At 45.5% G+C, this 18,352-nt stretch overlaps 1 pseudogene; it reads left to right on the top strand.

Moving 5' to 3' along the window:
• The first annotated feature begins 4,708 nt into the window (after window positions 1–4,708).
• Window positions 4,709–13,912, top strand: LOC138394056 (zinc finger protein 568-like; annotated as a pseudogene).
• Window positions 13,913–18,352: the final 4,440 nt, after the last annotated feature.

The following is an 18,352-nucleotide window of genomic DNA, read 5'->3' as shown; positions in this document are numbered from 1 at the left end:
TAACATGTATTAAAGCTTCAGAATTTTTTCTTTATAGATATATGCTTATGAAAACCCACTAAATGTGCTGCAGTCAATGTATACAAACAGGAAAATGGACTGAAGTGTCTCCAGCTACTGTTTTTGACCCACACTGTCGGGCCTACTTTCCTGTATTTAGTCTCCTGGGGCTGCCATAACAAAGCACCACACACTGGGGGCTTAAACAACATACATATATCGTCCCACGGTGCTGGAGGCTGGGAGTCCAAGATCAGGGTGTTGGTAGAGTTGGTTCTTTGTGGGGCCATGAGGGAGAATCTGCTCCAGGCCTGGCCTCTCACTTCTGGTGGCTGCTGGCAGTCTCTGGTGTGCCTTGGCTTGAGATGCATTATGTTGACTTCTGCCTCCCTCCTCAGCTAGTGTGCTCCCTGTGTGTGTCCGTGTCCAAATTTCCCTTTCTGATAAGGGCACTGTCATATTGCATTAGGGCCCACCCTAATGACCTCACTGTATCTCCATCACCTCTGTAAAGACCCTGTCTCCAAAGTCACATTCTGAGGTTCTAGGGGTTAGGACTCCGGCATGTCTTTTTTGGGGGGGGGGCGGGGGATGGACACAATTCAACCCATAACACTTCTCTAGCAGGGAGACCCCATAGCTGCACGGTCACTTCAAGTTATGACGAAGGGTTGCCTCGCCTTGGTTACTGAAAGTCTCCTCGAACATTCTGCTCATGTCCAGTTTCAAGCTTCTCTGCTCCTCCCTGCAAGAGCTGCGGGCCTGGGACCTCCCCAGGGGAAGGACCTGCAGTCTGTTCTTTCACCACCTGTGCCATCCCCGCCCCTCCTCAGCCTTTAACTCTTCCTTCTTTTCACAGGCTTTCTCCTCCAGGCTCAGGCTACGAGGAAGGGGAAATAGAAGAAAGTGGCAGTTTTTTCTTGCTTGGTGTTGTAGCTCCCCCCTGCCTGTCGCTGGCTGCCCTCACTTATGCGGGAGGCCACGTGGTGGCTCTCTGTCGGGTGCACAGCCTGTGACACCGGGAGGGGGTGGGACTCTCCAGCAGACTCTGTGGGTCCCCACCCCTCAGTTCCTGCCGCGGTGGTGCCCGCCCCTCGGGGCTGGCTCTCCTCCCATTTGGTTTCCCTGCGTCCTCTGAACCCCCAGGAAATTCTTACATCTTTGTTCTAACAAATGCTGGGAATGCAAGAGCTCCCCTCTGATCCTCTCTCCTGGCAGGCACCCTCCCAGCTCCTGGACTGGCTTTCTTGGAACGCCCCTCCCTTCGTTGGGGAGGGGAGGAAAAACCACCTTCGCATTCAATACTACCCTTTCCATAAACAACCCTTCTTCAACTAGTTTCCTCTCCCGAAAGAAGGAATTTATGTTAAAGTGTGTCTCGCAGCTTCTCCTTAGAATCTGGGGTATTTGGGACTTAGCTAAAATTCCAAGTTACCTGGAAAAATCCCATGGAATCTCCTGTTGCCCATCTGTGAATCATACTCGTGTACCTTGGTGTTTTGTTTTTTTTTTAAGCTACTGGTATTGTTGGAAGATCTTCCCATGTCAAATATATTTTAAATTGATTCCTAGCTTGGCATGCTTTAATTGTTTCATAATTTTTTAACCAATCTCTATTTTTTTTTACATAATTTTAATTAATTAATTATTATTATTTTTTTGAAACAGAGTCTCACTCTGTTGCCCAGGCTGGAGAGTGCTGTGGCGTCAGCCTAGCTCACAGCAACCTCAAACTCCTGGGCTCAAGCGATCCTCCCGCCTCAGCCTCCCCAGTAACTGGGACTACAGGCATGCGCCACCATGCCTGGCTAATTTTTTCTATATATTTTTAGTTGTCCAGATAATTTCTTTCTATTTTTTAGTACAGATGGGGTCTCGCTCTTGCTCAGGCTGGTCTCGAACTCCTGAGCTCAAATGATCCTCCCACCTCGGTTTCCCAGAGTGCTAGGATTACAGGCGTGAGCCACTGCGCCAGGCCACCAATCTCTATTTTTAAGCTCTTAGATAGTATCCAGTTTTTTAAAAAATACCCTCAGAATTCTTTGCGGAGTTACTATAATTCCACAGTTTTAATGTCTCTGCAGAATTTTTGGATCCAACTCAGGGCTCAAGGCCACTTGGGTGACCTTGCTGACTCTGGCCTGTCTGTCATGAAGGGACCACTCCTGAGGTTAGCCTGCGGTCTGCTCAGGAATGATGGGTGTGGGGCTGGCTGATGCTTCTGGCTACAGCACGTTTGCTTCTGAGCCCTCCTGCTCCCTGGGAAGTGAAGAAAGGAGGGGAGGGTGCCAAAATCCTCAAATCTTGCCGCATATTTTTTGTAAGTGGCAGAGCCAGTCCAGGACCACTTCCTGGGCACAGATCAGCCCAATTTAGCCAGACTGATTCTTAATAAGTTACTTTTGACAAACTGCAACTACGAGAGGACAAAACTTAGCAGGCTTCGTGGATAGAATGGAGAGCCCCATGTTAATAAACCTCCAGTTGCCTCAGCTAACCTCCATTTAATGACCTCTGCCTGTAAGAACCCATTTTTATATTTTCCTGTGAATTTCCTCAACGCCAAGGGCATGGCTGGTGGTAGAAGCTTTTGGTTGGAAGATTGGTAGGCTATAAATATTTTTTAAATAACTTTAAAAACTTGATCATCATATCTGAAATATGTTTGTCATAGAAAAGCTCAGAAATTCATCTATGTACAAAGAAGAAAATTTAAACATGATCATTATCTTACTCCCCAAAGCTAACTACTACCAGCATTTTGTTTTACATTGTTTCAGAGGTTATCTCGTGAGCGTGCGGGTGTGTCTGTGTATTGGATCAGACAGTTTTCTCCCACATTTTCAAGTGTCAGTATGCTGTCAAATAGTTTCCTATGACTTTATTTTTATTAACTACATAATGTTTTTTTTTCCCCTTTGGATGTTGTATATTTATTTATCTAGTCCTCTAAAGTTGGATATTTAGTTATTTCTGTTTTTTCAGGGTTTAACCAAACTGTAATAAATCTCTTGGCAACTAAATCTTTGCCTGAATTCATGATTGTTTCTTTAGAATAAATTTCTGTTAATTACATTTCTGGGAGTGTGAGGGGGTGGGGGAGAGTTATCATAAATTGCATGTTGATTACCCAGACACAGATACACATATTCAATAAATGGAAAAAAAAGAAAAAGTCAAGTTCAAGCCTCACAAGAGTAGGTCTCCATCACATTTTGAAGGTGAGGGCTTCACTCTGATAATGGGGCTCCTTCAGGGCTCTTTACACGTGTGCCTGGGGTGTCTCGGCAGTTGCTTGGGAGGCCACCAGACGAGCCTGGCCTCTCATATCCTCTCTCTCCCACCCTGATGTCTACATTCACAGGTGTCTGCTTTCCCAGAACAGCAGAGAAGAGCCATGTCACAGGTGAGTGTGGCATTTCCTTATACTACACTTTGTTTTACGAGAGATTTCAGGATGCTTATAAGAAGGTATCCAATAAAACAAAATGCAAACAGAAATCAGAATCAGTGAAAATATGAAGGGAATGGGAAGTCAAGATATAAGAAAGGCAGGGTGGAGATGCTGAAGAGGCTGCTGGACTTATTAGGCACCCTGAAAATTTATGTCTGACATTTCTGTCACTTTAAAAAGGCAGGAGGATTCTATCTAATATATGACTTGTGTTGTCTGTTATGGACAAGCACGTCCACTTCTCAGGGGAAATAAAGCTTTTTCAGGCATTTAGAAATTTATTTGATGGATCTTCGTATTCGAGATGTAGCAGGCGGGTTCCTCAATAATAACAACCTTGAAAGAAACACAACAGCAAATCTCTTGTGACTTTCCTCCCCTGTATAAACAGTAGATATTATGCCAAAGCAGACATCTATGATTCCAGTTGTTCAGGGATTCAAAACACTCAAGTCTACAGAGACAGCCTCTTACGGTTCAAACTGTCCTAGATACACCACCACATTATCTAGAGGAATGAATGAATCGCACGTTCAGATTATTTTTCATAATGATTTTTGACACAGATGGAGAGCGAACTGCTCGAAGTTTCAGTCTTTGGCAGAGGAATGAAGGGAAGAAGATCTGAGGTCTTCCAGCTTTTTCTCCTCGAATCTGAGGAGGTGATCTCCCCTCTCTTTTCGGGGCTTGGTCCTCACTCATCTGCCCTTGGTCTCCTTTGAGTGCTTTCTCGATTGTCATCTTTCTTTGGACGTCAGTGACTTTGTGTTTTCAGGGAGCCCGTCCACATTCTCAGATTCCTCTACTCCTTGCCCTGGGTTGTAGGAACGTGTGAATGTGGAGTGCACTGGTCAGAACCCTTGAAGTTATGCAAGAGCCAGAAATCCAACTAGAACTAGGTTAGGATTGGGGGAAAACAATCTTACGAGGCAGGCAGCACCCTGAACTCTGGAAGAGCAGGTTTTTAGCAGGGATCAGAGGCCCTCATACCCAGGAACCCAGCTATTCTCGGAAGCCTTTCTTGTTCCTTTGTCTCTTTGTGACTTCCTTCTTAAACCGACTTTATCTGTGTGGCCAGAAAAAGCACAGCTGCAGCCTCCCCGCTCACGTTTACTCGTTCTGCCTTGGAAAGGGACCAAGTCTCCTTTCGCAGATCCAGTTTGAAAGGTCTTGGGGAAAGATATGTTTGGTCCAGCTCAGTTCAGGTTTAGGCCCTCTCCGTCCAGTCAGCTGTGCTCAGGGGCTGGGACCACTATGGGGAGCTCCCAGGAGCACCCCGTGCTAGGTGGGGGCAGGACGGGGTCAGTCCTAGAGGAAAATGAGGCCTCGTGGACAAACACCACAACCGTCCACTCCAGGCAGGAGAGCATTCCCAGAGCCTTGGTTTCTATGTCTGTGCTTACTAAAGCCAGGGCTAGCTGGGTGTGTGACATCAGAAACCTCTCAGGCCAGTATGACAGATTGAAAACAAGGTGGTGGCTCCACACGCAGCCTTCCCAGAGGAGAGAGCCGATTCCACCTGTCTGCGAACCTGGAAGCTGGAGGTTTCATTTGGTGTCTTTCTTGGAAGCTATTATTCTTTAGGAAACGAAGTCTCACTGGGAACTTCTCCCTGGTAGGGCAGTCTGTAATAAAGGTAATAACAAAAGTTATAAAACTCTATCTGTTGAGCACTTACATGCTGGTTTCTGTGCTTTTTCATATATTATTTCACAAATAAACCTTTGAGAGAGGGGAGAGGGTATTATGTGTAACCCACCTCTCCCTATTTTACAGATGGATCAAACTGAGTCTAGAGATGTTAAACAAATTGCCTGAGGTCTCACATCTATTAGGCTGAATGCAGACAGACTACAGAACTGGGCCCGTAATGACTGACCTGAACTGTGGTTTTATCTACCAATACCTTGTGCCCAGCAAAGGAATACCCTAGTATTTGTGCAGTCTAGACCACACTGTCCATTAAGGTAGCCATTAGCCACATGTGGCTACCAAGCACCTGAAGTATGGTTAGTGTGACTGAGGACCTGAATCTTTTTTTTTTTTTTTGAGACAGAGTCTCACTCTATTGCCTGGGCTAGATTTAGCACCGTGGCATCAGCCTAGCTCGCAGCAACCTCAAACTCCTGGGCTTAAGCGATCCTCCTGCCTCAGCCTCCTGAGTAGCTGGAACTACAGGAATGTGCCACCATGCCCGGCTAATTTTTTCTATATATATTTTTAGTTGGCCAGATAATTTATTTCTATTTTTAGTAGAGACAGGGTCTCGCTCTTGTTCAGGCTGGGAGGACCTGAATTTTTAATTGACATTTAAGTTTTAAAACTGGGCCAGGCACAGTGGCTCACACCTGTAATCCCAGCATGTTGGGAGGCCAAGGCGGGAGGATCACTTGAGCCCAGGAGTTCAAGACCAGCCCAGGCAACATAACAAGACCTCGTCTCTATAAAAAATAGAAAAATTATCCAGTCATGGTGGTACGTGCCTATAGTCCCAACTACAGGGGAGGCTGAGGTAGGAGGATAGCTTGAGCCTCAGAGTTCGAGGCTGCAGTGAACTATGATTGTGGCACTATACTCTCCAGGCTGGGCAACAGAGCAAGATACCATCTCAAAAAAAAAAAAAAAGTTTTAAAACTGAACCACAGGAAAATATTTTTCTGTTAAACACCAATTTATCATTTTAATGGGACTGCATTTTAATATAAACATTTAAAATATGATGTCTTAATTGGGATGTGCTATAAGTATAAAATACACACCAGTTTTGAAGATGTGGTATGAAAAAATGGAAAACAGTGATTTTTGAAATAATGCATATATGTCAAAATGATATTTTGGATATATCAGGTTACATGAAAGATATTAAGGACAATTTTACCTGTTTCTCTTTTTTACTTTTTAGGAAAATGTGACTAAATAGAAAATTTTAACACATTAACTGCCACACTAGACAAAAAAAAAAAAATTCCTTGGGGCCACAATGTTTTGTTACGAAAATGGAATAAAAACTTTGAAAACAAAATCCTTTCTAATTTAAGGACAAATTTATTTTTAATTGTTTTCTGTGTGTGAGTTATATGCAACTTGAAAAATAGTTCCCACGGCTCCCAAGGTAGAGAGACGTGTGAGTTACACTTGCTCCATGCAGGAGGCCCCAGGTTCAAAACTATTGCGAGTTAAATACAACTCACCACAGTTAATGTGTTAAGTTCTGGCTCACATTCTATAGTTCTGTATATCTGTGGGACAGTAGAGGTTTAGTGTGTGATAGGTCAATATTGATTTAAGAAGCCACTGCCTTAAGCAGACTTCAGCCCTTGGTCGCATGTGTGCTAGAGATCAGGGCATCATCTTGGAAGGGAGCCAGGCTCCTTAGCACGGCCTGGGCTGTGCTGTTCTTTCTGGCCCCCTCCCCCAACAGCTGCTGCTCCAAGGCCTTGTGCTGCTTCCTGTCCCTCTGCTGCATATTCTTTTCTTGTCCTACTGTCAGGGACACTTTGGGCCACCCAGTTGCCTATGCATGTCCTGCCCATCCTTCCTCTCCCTGCTGACGCCAGGTTTCCGGGGTGCCTTCCCCTGACCTCTGTCACGGTGAGGAAGGCCCCCCCCCAATACTTATCTGCATACTTAATGCAGTTTGCACTCACACTTATTTATCATGTGATAATGTCGGAATCCCCCAAACAATATAATTTTGCTGTTTCATCTTTTTAACACTTCAATCTTAATTGGATTTAGATTTCTTTCTTTCTTTCTTTTTTTTTTTTTTTTGAGACAGTCTCGCTTTGTTGCCCGGGCTAGAGTGAGTGCCGTGGCGTCAGCCTAGGTCACAGCAACCTCAAACTCCTGGGCTTAAGCGATCCTCCTGCCTCAGCCTCCCAAGTAGCTGGGACTATAGCCATGCGCCACCATGCCCGGCTAATTTTTTCTATATATATATTTTTAGTTGGCCAGATAATTTCTTTCTATTTTTTTTAGTAGAGACAGGGTCTCACTCTCGCTCAGGCTGGTCTCGAACTCCTGACCTCAAGCGATCCACCCGCCTCGGCCTCCCAGAGTGCTAGGATTACAGGCGTGAGCCACTGCGCCCGGCCTAGGGATCTTTTTTTTAATCTTGAAAAATTAAGAAAAAATGCATAAGTACAAAGAATAATATATCAAGAGACCTTATACCTGTCACTCAAAATGACTAAATGTTAACATTTTGTCACGTTGCTTTCAGATCTTTCATTTTAAAAGAAACCATTTTAGGCAATAATAACTGCAGCTGACACTGAAGACCACAGTAACAAATATTCTATGCGTGTTGACTCCTTTAGTAGGCAATCTTCTAGGAGATAGAGTAGTTATGAATACATTATTCCCATTTAGCAAAGGAAGCAATTAAGGCCCAGAGAGGGTAAGTAACTTGTGAAAGGCTACGCAGCTAACAAGTGTCAGGGCTAGGATTTGAACTCAGTCTGTCTCCGGAGACTGTGCACTTAGCCTGTGCTAGTCTGTTTCTCAGCTGACATGCTCTGTCTTTTTTTCCCATTCCATATGTTCCTCTTTTCACTGAGGCAAATGCTTCTGTGATTTTATATTTTTCTGTCCATATGTTTTGTTTTTGTTTTGAGACAGAGTCTCACTCTGTTGCCCAGGCTAGAGTGCCGTGGCGTCAGCCTAGCTCACAGTAACCTCAATCTCCTGGGCTCAGGTGATCCTCTTACCTCAGCCTCCTGTGTAGCTGGGACTACAAGTATGCGCCAACATACCCAGCTAATATTTTCTATATATTTTTTTTTTAGTTGGCCTGCTAATTTCTTTCTATTTTTTTTTTCAGTAGAGATGGGGTCTCGCTCTTGCTCAGGCTGGTCTCGAACTTCTGACTTCGAGTGATCCACCCGCCTCGGCCTCCCAGAGTGCTAGGATTACAGGCATGAGCCACCGTGCCCAGCCTCTGTCCATATTTTTAATATGTTTATTGCATAGATAGGTATCTATGAACAATCTATGGAGTTTGCGGTGGTTTTAAAGTTTCATAAATGGTATCATTGTAATATCCGGCAGTGGACTATTTTTTCCCACCATTGTGTTTCCAAGAGTGGTCAAGGTCAGGTTCTTTCATTCTAGCCCCTGTAGATTGAGATGGTAGCTGTCTTTTCATCTTTTGTTATTGCAAACACTGTCATTGTCATCTTTGTTCAGCTCCCTCTTTGGGCAGCTAGCATTGTGAGGGTTTAGGGAGAATACACCTAAAATCAGAAACCTTGGTGTTTCGCTCATACTTGCTGTTGCTAAGTTGCTCTCTGTGGTACGTGCATCCGTGTACGCTCCCACGTAGGGTTCAAGCTTCCCTTTTCCCCACATTCTTGGGAACTTTTGTTTCTTCACTGTGAAATATCTTGAAAATGTGTTTGCTGATTGGATAGATGCAAATGGTTTTTTTTTTTAATTTTGAAAATTTGCATTTTTCCTATTACTATTAATAGTTACATTGAGCACCATTTCATTTATTTTTCTTTTTTCTATGAATTGACTGTTCCATCCTTTATGCATTTTTCTGTAGAGTTGCTTGTCCTTTTCTTATTGGTATGTTGGAGTTCCTGTTTCCAATTCTAATCCTTTGTCACTTACATTCTTAAAAATTTGTTTGTTTGGTTTTTTTTTTTTTTTTTTTGCTTTTAACTTTTATTAAAGTGGCCTCTGTATAAATTAAGATGTAGGCAAAACTGCCCACCTTTTCCTTTATGATCTTTGTCTTTTGTGACTAAAATCCTCATTTCTGGTCCACAAGTATATTCTCTTTTTTTCTAATAGATATAAGTTTAAAAATGTAAAATTTGGGCCTTTAATTCATGGAGAGAAGGGGCGGGCGAGCCAAGCCCCGCTCTGTCTATGGAATCCTTTCTCTGCTTTCCTCTTGCTGCCGCCTTAATTGTGACCGTCTCACGTTGAGGATTAGGATTGTGCCCTAATTTATCTCCTGCGACGTCTCCCTCCCAGTAACTCCCCCCCCACCATCAGATCATCTCTTGTACTTTTTCTCTGTAAATACTGTGATGTGGCAGTCCGTATGGCCCACAGGAAAAAAAACAAAAAAACCTTAATTTCTCCTGTGATCTGCTTGCGTGATCTCTGTCACACACGCCTTACTCCTTACATTGTCACTCTCACCTCTTTGCAGTTCCTACCCTACTTTGCAGCGAAGTGACTCCTTTGCTCGTGCCAGGACTGTTGACAGGAATATCCTCCAGACATCAGATCACTGTTTGTTTATCTTTCATGACTCTGCTCAAACGTGATCGCCTTTGAAGCACTGTGCTCATGCTGTACGTAACTACACTGTGTCTCGGCCGTCGGTGTGATCTTACCGTACAGCTTTCACGTTCTTCTTGTCCCACCGGACTCTAAGCACCTTAGAACAGGAGTGATGTTGTGTTCAATTCTTGCCCCGAAGCACTTAGTAGGACGCCAGCAGCACACAGGTCTTCAGTAGGTGCTCGCTCACTGAAGGAACGAATGGAGACCCAGTAGTGAGATTCTTTTCTAAGGATCATTTTTTTTTTTAAACTCTCCCACAAAGTATAGCCCAAAGTTAGGGGTGTGCCAAGCTTTCTATATAACTTAACACGGGCAGCCTGACTCCGAAGGCGGTAAGATCATCTCCACGCCTGTGCCGTGGTGCTCAGTGCCGGCCACGCCAGGTTAATCAGGAACGTGCTTTTCCAGGGGTCACTGTCATTCGGGGATGTGGCTGTGGGCTTCACTCGGAAGGAGTGGCAGCAGCTGGACTCTGCGCAGAGGAGCCTGTACCGGGATGTGATGCTGGAGAACTACAGCCACCTGGTCTCCGTAGGTGAGGACGGCTTCCCGGTGGTCCGCAGGCCTGTCTGAGCTCCTTTCCTCGCTCAGTTCTGTAAAACCGGGAAACCTCTGAGATTCTAAAAGTGCTTGGCCTTGGGTTTCAGCGCTCAGAGCCCCCATCTCACTTGGATTATATTTGTGAAGTTACCTCCCAAGTGAGACATCTGTTCTTTGGCCGAGACGTCCCGTCTGTTTGCTTAGAGGACCTGGCTCGGCACAAATCCTGTACCTATTTTTCACGAACAGGGTGTCAAGTCAGCAAACCAGCTGTGATCTCCAGGTTGGAGCAGGGGAAAGAGCCATGGGTGGAGAAGGAGGAGATGCGCAGGTGGAGCTTCCCAGGTGAGTGAACAGCCTGCAGGCGCCACAGAGCAGGACCTCGGGGGATTTCTGTACTCCAGGCAGCCATTCTTCATGGCCTTGGGCCTTTGCAAGCAGCTGTGGACATGTGGCCCCAGACCTCGAGATGCGTAAATGATCCTGCCACCTGCACACACCATTCACTACACAGTTACTTTCCTGTCCCTGGAGTGTGGAGAAAGATGTAGTCTGTCTTCATTTATCCTTTTATTCTGCCCTGCTGTGTCTACCAAGACTTTGATTGTTCAGTCTTTCTCTAGAATCTGTCTCATGCTTTTCCCCTGGTTAAAGAATAGGCTTTCCCTTGTGTTCAGGGAGTCATAGGTTTGCCCTGTTTTAAAATAGCTGTTATTTTGTGCCATTTATTTTTCTTTTAATCTTTTCTCCTCCTTTCTTTCACTGTGAAATGCCTTGGGAACTTACTTGCTACACCTATATTTCAGTTCCCATTTTCTTCACACCTGCAAGCAGGTGACAGCCATTCCTGTCCTTCAGTGCAAATTGATGGCTTTCAATCACCATTGTGTCCCTTAGAGTTTGCCTTTGTGTTGCATTTACTCATATTGATTGCTGAGTTTCTGCCATAGAAAAATGAAAGGGCTGGGTTATTGAGAGCTGGACGTCTTTTCTGTTAAATGCTATTTCTTTCTTGCATGCTCTGGCTTAGTCACCACAGGGCCACATAATCTTCTCATTGTGCTGTCTTTTCTTTCTAATCCCATAGGTCCTTTTTATTTTTTTATTTTTTGAGGCAGAGTCCTGCTGTGTCACCCTGGCTAGAGTGCTGTGGCATCAGCCTAGCTCACAGCAACCTCAAACTCCTGGGCTTGAGGGATCCTTCTGCCTCAGCCTCCCGAGTAGCTGGCACTACAGGCATGTGCCACCATGCCCAGCTAATTTTTTTTGCTGTATATTTTTAGTTGTCCAGCTAATTTCTTTCTATTTTTTAGTAGAGACGGGGTCTCTCTCTTGCTCAGGCTGGTTTTGAACTCCTGAGCTCAAACGATCTTCCCACCTCGGCCTCCCAGAGTGCTAGAATTACAGGCGTGAGCCACTGCGCCCGGTCCCGTAGGTCCTTCTTAAAAGACATTCCTTTAATTTCCTTCCATATTTTCTGTTTCTTCTCACATATCATATGCTTGGAGGGTTTAATTACTAGTTGGCTGTCCCGATTCTATTACTGGTTCTAGTTGATCTTGGCTGTTAATGCCAACTTAATTTACTTAATGCATCTGGTTACTCTGCTACCCAGCCTTAGCTTACTTTTTATATGACTTTTAAACTTCGCTTTCAAAACCATGTAATACGGTCCTATTCTGTCTCATAGTTATAAGTGCAGCTTTCCCCATCTCGGTATAGCCCCCGGGGAGCAGAGCCTTTCTTTCATTTGTTCTCATTGCCACGGGAAGCTTGCGGTGCGCACTCACTAAATCCCTCCTCAAGGGAAGGATTTTCCTTTCCTTCCAGGACAGAGATTCTTTGCCAGGCATTTGTTCAGGGCAATTGTTATTAACTAGGGCTCCACACCAGAGTCACGTAGGAAGCTTTAAAAATACCCCTGGCTGGGCCCCACCCCAGACAGTTTGATGGGGGGAGGGCAGTAGGTGATGGTCTTTACCTCTCGGGAATTCAGCAGTTGGGCTCAGGAACTGAGCTTCTAAACAGAAGGGTGGCAGGGGTGCCATAGGTGAAACAGCAGGTAGAGTTTTTGGTTTAAAATGTAAGTAAAGATACAAGCATGTAAGGATCTAAGTACAGAGTGAAGACGCTGCCATTTAAGATTCTCAAAGTGGATTCCACAGTGGTGTCAAAACCAATATGTCCAAGGACATACAACATGTGTGGGTTTAGTGGGAGGCTGGTCTGAAGTCGAGTCCATCAGGCATACGGAAACAGGCCCAGTGAGGGTCTGGCTGTCAGCCAGGTGTGGTGTCCTTGGAGGAAGTGGCAGTACAGGCGTCAGAGCAGCAGGGAACCTGATTCTGGGGCCAGGATGGCTTGTACTTACTCTCGTGTCCTTATATTGGACATAATAAAGATGTGTAGGTCCATGGCAGGGTAAATCACTGCAGAGTGGACAATGAAGGATGTAATGCTTTCAGAAAATTAACTTGGTATGCAGAATGAAAGGGAGCTTAAAGGGGAAAGGACACAGGAAGTGCAGACAGTGAGGAGCCTTCCTGTACCCCAGGAATACAGCAAGGGACTGGCGTCGCTTTTACCTCTTTCAGCCTGAGTCCCTTGCTCAGATTTCTTATACACTCTTCTCTCTCCCTTCCCCTGGAAACCCTAGTCTGTCTTTAATCTTTGCTCAAATTTCCTAAATGCATACCCGCATCTCCTGACGGGCTGTCTTTGTCATGTCTCCCTCCTCACAGAGGGATATGCCAGAGCTGTCTGGGACTGGCCTGTCATAGCCAATTATGTCGGAACCTTCCCAGCTGTGCACTCAGTGATATCACTGTGGCAACTTGAAGCCAGCCACGGTGTTTCCACCAGGGAAGTGGGGAGCCACTGCAGATCAGGGGCTCCCCCTTGCAAGCCGTTCAGTGAGCTGGCTCATATCAACATGTCCCTGCCTCAAAGCCACTTCCCTTGCAGTGTCTCGTGCTGGCTCACTTCGACTTGTCTGTTTCTTCTGCCATATAGTCTCCTGTGTGAAACTCAGTAACAGCAAAGCTACTTACATTCATCGATGTTTTATCCCTTTCTGATGTCTTTTTTTTTTTTTTTTTTTTTTCAAAATCCAAGTGACTACAAAGTTGTTGTCATGAAAGAGTTATTATTTTAGCCTGGGAAGTTAGGCTCAAAAGCACAAAATTAATCCACCTCCCAAACATTTCTGAAATAATTTAATTTTGTGATATGATACTAGCACGATTAACAAGTTTGTCATTTATTTTTTTCTAGAAGTTTGGCAAGTAGGTAGACAACAGCAACACCAAGACAAACGTTCAGGTGATGCAGACCTAGACCAGAAAAACGTGAACAAAAAAGATCTCCAAGGATGCAATGAACTTGGAAAAAATTCCCATCAGAACACAAACATTGTCTCTTCAGGACAACCAGCCCACACATGTAAGTCGTGTGGAAAAAGTTTGAAATGTAATGTGGACTTCAGTCCTACTGCCTACCTTGCAAGAAGGAGATTTGAGTGTGACAGACATGGGAACTTATTTCTCTATTCTAAGCTTGAAACTCCTCCTCCTGGAGAGAATCCACGTGAATGTAACCAGTGTAGAAAAGCTTTAAGCCACGACAAAGCCCTTAATGTGGGTCAGGGAAGCAACAGCGGTGAGAAACCCCACAAGTGCACCAAGTGTGGGAAAACCTTCCCCCGCAGATCACAGCTCATCGTACATCACAGGGTCCACAGGGGTGACAGAGCCTATGGGTGCAGCGAGCAGGGGAGTGGGTTCAGCAATCAGGGAAATCACACAAAAGAAGGACCCAGTGGAGGCAGCAGTCTTGGTAACACGACCTCCCAGAAGCCAGGCCTCTCTGGATCTGGGACGATTCGTGCTGCAGAGAAGCCTTATAAGTGTTCGGAATGTGAGAAAACCTTCTCCCACAAGTCACGCCTCGTGGAGCACCACCGGTCTCACACCGGGGAGAAGCCCTATGGCTGCCAGGAATGTGGGAAGTCTTTCTCCCGGAAGTCCTGCCTCATCATACACTACAGGATCCACACAGGAGAGAAGCCCTACGGCTGCGGCGAGTGTGGAAAAGCCTTTTTCCAAAAGTCACACCTCATTCTGCATCAGCGCACGCACACAGGCGAGAAGCCATACGGGTGCACTGAGTGCGGGAAAGCCTTCTCCCAAAACTCGTGCCTTATCATCCACAAGAGGACTCACCTGGGAAAGAAGCCCTACGCGTGCTCCGAGTGCGGGAAGACCTTCTCCCAGAAGGCCAACCTCATTCGGCATCACAGAATTCACACCAGGGAGAAACTGTATGGGTGAGTGCGAGCAAAAGTCATCGTCAAGAAGTCACAACACATCTGGGAATGAAAACCTGTGGATGTTCCAGGTGTGGAAGAGCCCTGAGCCAGGCAGTCATGGCCACCATCTGCAGAGTGCCACACCAACTTGAAATTCTGATAATTTGGTAGATTTAAGGAAAGCTTGTTCTGTTAACACTAACGATGGGAGGATAATAGCGTGCTAGAGTGATATATTTTTATAGGATATGCTTAATTATAAAGGGTATCTATGTCAACTGTGGATATTAAGCTTTTAAATATGGGAATAGATTATTATAGCTGTTGTCTTAATGATTTACGCATCAGAACAATCCCAGAGGTAATAGGGGTTATGTTCCTGAGCGTGCTACATAAAAATAATCATTATTTATTTTTTAGTTGCATTGGTGAGCTGAGCGTAATTTTGAATTTATAGAGATACACACCATACTATATAGAATAATATCTATCAAGACTTACTATACTAAAGCACACCCTTGTCTTTGTGTTAGATATTATACCTGGAACAAGATGAATTCATTACCAAACCCGAGGTCCATCTGCAGCACCACCTGCCATTTGTCCTGCTGTTTGCTGGCAAGTATTCCAGAGCCCCGAGTCTGGAAGCTAGCAATCTCGTGGCATCTTCTGATACTTCTCAATCGACCAGTTTATAAGTTCTGTTTACATGTTAAACGTGTAAGGTTAGAGCTCCCATTTCGGGCAATCTAGTGGACGAAGTGGAAATCTTCCATTATAAGCAGCTAGAAATGATGGGTAACACAAGGCTAACGTTCTTTTCAATGTGTAATTCAGCTCGTAAGAAAATAAGAGAAGTTTCCAGATGCCAGCTACGCAGAGGGAACTGAAAACCAGAAATAAAACGCGTGAGTCGATGCTGCAGCTGCACTGTGGGTTTAAGTGTGACAGACTCTAGAGGACAAGCAACAGGCCTTGGGGCCACACCAGGAAGGGAGCTGGTCCTGACATAACTCACAAATTCAGAACTTTCAAAAGGCTGTACATCCAGGGAGGAGAGGTAGACCAGAGAGAACGAAAGCTTGTCTGTCTGTCTCTTGGTAGGGCAGGAGCTTACCTGGTTGAGTCAAGCTCTGACCTGCATCTCGTGTAAGTTAGACTTTTGACTTTGTTCTAGTCCTGTCCAGTAGAAAAACTGAACAATTAACATAGACATTTGTTGCAGTCTTTGAAATAACTTTCAGAAGCAAACACAAACATTCTGGGAGGAAGACACATTCAACCCACATTTCTCAGGATTCTGACATATAACCTCAAGTGGAGTTCATCTTGTGTGGGGGCGGGGTACACGGGAGATGTCTGTATGTCCTCTGAATCGTGCTGTGAACCTGAAAGTACTATAAAAAATAAAGTTTTATCTTGTGCTCTGTCTGGCCTGCTTACAGCTTCCAGATCAGCCTTGATAGACATACACCTTCTCCAGCCAGGAGGGCAGGTAGGCCGAACTTACCTGCACCAATTCTGCCTCTAAGATTCCTGGTTCCTGAATGGGCCCTTCAGGAAATGTTTTTAGGCTGAGGATGGTCCTTAGTCATATCTTAGGGAAAAGTTCCTCCCGTGGAATCTAGGACACTGGCCTCAGAGATATAATCAGGGTGTGTCAGGTTTTTTGAATGCCGTTATTTATACCAACTTACATGCCTGTTACTTGCAAGGCCCCTTGGCATTGGTAAGTTGGGCCCCAGAGTTGCCACCTGGGGTCCTTCCTCATAGCCAGCTCAGACCCTCTTGGAGAAAATACTCAGAGGAGGATTCAGTCTTGGAGGCTTCAAGAGGTATGTCGCCGGCCCTATAGTTGGTAGGCGAGACCCCAGAACTACTCAGGGCTTTTCTATGGTTTATTCCTCTGTCAAATATTTGTTAAGAACTGCCAAGTTCATGGATCTTGAAATGAAATAATAGGGTCTATCAGAGATCTGGCTGTAATGAGCTCACAGTCTAAGGCAGATACCAAAATTATTTTTTAGAGTAACAGTGGTCACTGAGATGAGGAAGGAAAGGTACCAAGGAGGGCTTTGCAGAGAAAACGGTATCTGGGCTGATCCCCGAGTAGTGTAGGGATTGTCATAGGAAGAGAGAGGATACAGGGGCCTAAAGCAGCCCGAGGAGGGCGTGACAGTCTGGAAGTCCTGCCTCTGCTCCTGACTCACGTGAGTCAGCTGCAGTTTATTTTATATACAGTCGGCCCTCTGCATCTACAGGCTCAATCTACCGCAGATAGAAAATAAGTATGTTTTAAAAATCAAAAATATAAATAAATACAGCATAATGACTAACAGCATTTACATTGTATTAGGTATTATAAGCAATCTAGAGGTGACTTAAGTATATGGGAGGATGTGCATAAGTTATATGCAAATACCACACCCTTTTGTATCAGGGATTCGAGCATCTGTGAGTTTTAGGGGTTTCCTGGAACCAGTCCCCTGTGGATGCCAAGGAAAGACTGAATAGTAAAGTGCACACATCTTAAGTGTGCATCTTGATGGAGTTTTACACACATACATAGCCAGGTAATTACCACCCAAATCAAGATATAGAACGTCTCTAAGCGTCCAGGCAATCTCCCCTGGGCCCCCGCCAACACAGATCCTTAACCCAGGTAACCACCATTATGACATCAACCATCGGCCACCGTCAGTTTGTCACTGGCCTTTGTTTAGATGAAATCACAGGGTAGGTACTCACTGTGTCTTGCTTCTTAGACTCCATATTACATCTGTGTTGTCATTATTATTATTATTATTTTTTTTGCTGGTAGCCGCAGTTCATTCTATTTTATTGCTGTGTAGTGTTCCATCGAGTGAATATGCCACAAGTTGTTTGCTGTATATTCATGGACATTTTCAACTTCTGTCTATTATAAATAGTGCTGCTGTAAACTTCTTGTACATTAATACCCATTTCTCTTCAAAAGATACTGTGTGGCCAGAGTTTAGAGCAGTGGTTCTCAGCCAGGGGTGGTTTTGCCCCTCAGGGGACCTGTGGCAATGTCCGGTGACATTTCTGATCATTGCATCTGGGGGTGGGGTGAAGGATGCTACTGGCATCTAGTGAGAAGACGCTTGTGGGGCCTGAACCTCTTACAGTGCTCAGGAGATACCCTCACAACCAAGGCCTGTCCAGCTCAAGCCGTGAACAGAAGCAGAAGGACCAGGCTGGGGTCAGCTTTTAGAGGTCCTCGTAGGCCGTGCTCAGGTTTATGTCCAGCAGGCACTGGGGAGCCACGGATGGCTCTGGAAGGGCAAGATTTCCATAGAGGGGAAAGTCTCAGGCAGACGCCACCACCTGGACTCAGCGTCAGGTGAGATCTGCTTGGTGGGCCAGCCCCGGGGTCCTCTGGCTGATCACTCGTTGCAGGGCCCCCTGCATGTCCCGGTTCCGCAGCGTGTAGATGGCCGGGTAGAGCAGCGGTGTGAGGTTGATGTAGATGAGCGAGACCAGCTTGTCCTCCTCCAGGGAGCGGCTGCTCAGGGGCCTGGCATACATGGCTGTGGCACAGCCGTAGTGGAGCACAGCCACGGTGAGATGGGACGCCACCGTGTTGAAGGCCTTGCGGCGGCCGGTGGCACCCCCGACTCCCAGGATGACCACCAGCACCCGGGTGTAGGACAGCAGGATCAGGACAAGAGGCAGCACGAGCAGCAGCAGGCAGGCCGCCAGGAGGACGTGCTCCTGCAGGTCCCGGT

This window comes from Eulemur rufifrons, chromosome 14, assembly GCF_041146395.1.
Source record: "Eulemur rufifrons isolate Redbay chromosome 14, OSU_ERuf_1, whole genome shotgun sequence".
Lineage (NCBI taxonomy): Eukaryota > Metazoa > Chordata > Mammalia > Primates > Lemuridae > Eulemur > Eulemur rufifrons.
Note: the sequence above shows the minus strand (reverse complement) of the source record. Positions and strands in the feature narration are given on the sequence as shown.